We start from the raw sequence: 2,469 nt of genomic DNA, 5'->3' as shown, positions 1-2,469 counted from the left end.
TTAAAAGCGTACATCGCACAATGAATATATTGGAAATAGATGCGGTTTTCTTTTCAAACAACTTTGAGAAGAAGGAGGGTCTCTATTCGATTGTATTTTCATGTTTGCTACCTCATAACTCCGTCAGATTTGGATTTGGAACTGTCGAGATGGTTGGATGGAAAAATAGACGATGACTTTTAATATTCCTTATATTTTATTATATTATATATGCTAGACATGCGACGCAAGTGACAGAGGAAATCAGAGAGCGAAAAACAATATGGCGTGCGCCGAGTTATTCTCAGAGCTATAACAGATGGCGCTACGTGTCCCCTTTACATAAATATGATTAATAAATTTAACATAATTACAACAGGAACAATGTGAAAAGTGTAGAACTAATTTGAAAATTCGAATTGTTGACGATCGGCGCCTTACTGTCCGGCTCGATCCACTGAAACTGCATAGAGATGTTGCATCTCTGTGCATCTTCTATCGAATTTATCATGGGGAGTGCTCTGAGGAATTGTTCGGATTGATACCTGCTGCTGATTTTCACCACCGTACAACCCGCCACAAACTAAAGTTTCATCCCAACCATCTGGACGAGTGGCGGTCCTCCACCGTGCATTTTTCAAAGCACTTTCTTCCACGCACAACCATTTTTTGGAATCAACTTCCAGCAGCAGTATTTCCGAACCGATACGACAACATAACCTTCAAGAAAAGAGCATATTCCTTTTTAAAAGGCCGGCAGCGCACCTGCAATGCCATTGGTGTTGTGGGTGACCATGGGCGGCGGTAGTCACTTAACACAGTGGGCAAACGAGCATGCGGCTCACCGCATGCTCGTTTGCCCACTGTGTTGTAAAAAAAAATCTTTTTTCATCTTAAATGATATAATTACAGAGAAATTTTATCAAAATCAGTTCTGTAGTTTAATTTTTACATCGAAATAACTGAGTTTGTCACAATTGTGTGGGATTTTTTGTAAGACTTACTCCTTAATTATGATAAATTAATAAAATATAGTCTTATATAATAATTTATCGTAATCGGTAGATTTGACATATCATAAAAGTCTGGAATAGACCTACATGAATCAAGGTTTGCCTGGTGATAAGTGAAACTTTGCCCTATGACTGAGGGCGTCGTTTGTATGCATGCTGCCGATTTTTGTGCCATAAAGATCGTTAATTCCAGTACCTCTAAGCGCCCTTTATATCTATTTGCACAAAGCAAAGGAAATAATTAAATATTGTGTCCCACAAGGAAAACCGGCTTCAATTGTGCTAAAACCAATTGTTTTGATTTGAAAACTGAATTACTGTACTGATTTTGATAGAATTGTTATAGAAGTAATTTTTAAGTATATCTTTTTAGATAAAAAAAGAGTTTTCCAAATCGATTTAGAACTAATAGAGTTATGAGGTAATAATATATATAAAAAAATAATAAAATTTGAGAATCTCGTTCTTTTTGAATTCGTTTGAGAACAGAGATTTTGGGGTCCCGGTTTTAAACAACTGAAGGTTTGGTATACATTTCATTTACTGAATTGTATAGATTGATTTCTTATCTTAAAAATAGCGTTTTCAAATTTTATTTTTACGTATTATTAAGTACTGATTTCTTCTTAATTCCCGAAGGCGTTCGTTGAAAGAATACCAAGACATAGATTTTTGGGGTCGTTGTTCATTAATAAACTAATATAAAGTTAGTATGGTTTTGTTATTAAAACTTTGAAATTATTCTTTCAATTAATACTGTGTTGTATTTTTTTTTTAATTTTCAATCAAATATTTAAGTAAATTGATCTTAATTGAACTTAAAAAATTTTGCTTAAAGAATTTCAAATTTACACATTTTATTTAAGATTTTAAGTTAGACCTTTTTTTATGCAACTTAGAATGGCAAAGAAGCTGACGGCCCACCTGATGGAAAGTGGTAACCATCGCCTATAGACACATGAGTAGTACCATGGACATAAGTGTACTGTTTCGCCCATGGTACTCCCCATGCGTTCCATTTCTGAGGACCCAGGTGTTATTCCTTACTTCCTTCCTTCCTGACCTTGAGGAAAACTACTGTGGAAATCGTATCTAATTACTGCAGTAGTTTTTGAGGCTAGGACAAATACACAGATAGATTGACAGACAGACAAATTGTTTTCGAAAATTAATGTTTTGGCTTCTACTGGCCTTCTTATCAATTCTTATCTCAAACATCTCCTATGTACAGATATTATGATTGATAACCTAATAGTTTATAAGCATAGTTTGGTAGTTTGGTTTTTATTCTTATTTTGTATGCAGTTTTTATCATTCATTCTTTTTTGTATTGAAAATTAATCTATTCTGTTGCATCTCTGTGAATGTTGAGTACAACTATAATTGGATTGCAAACTTATAATGCTATTGTTGTATTCTATTGTTAAAAGTTTTGTCTGTAAACTGTTGATGTACCACAGAAATAAAATAAATAAAT

The sequence above is a fragment of the Galleria mellonella genome, unplaced genomic scaffold (genome assembly GCF_026898425.1).
Source record: "Galleria mellonella isolate WM207_F2 unplaced genomic scaffold, CSIRO_AGI_GalMel_v1 utg116, whole genome shotgun sequence".
In the NCBI taxonomy this organism is placed as follows: Eukaryota; Metazoa; Arthropoda; class Insecta; order Lepidoptera; family Pyralidae; genus Galleria; species Galleria mellonella.
This window is presented reverse-complemented; position numbering follows the sequence as displayed.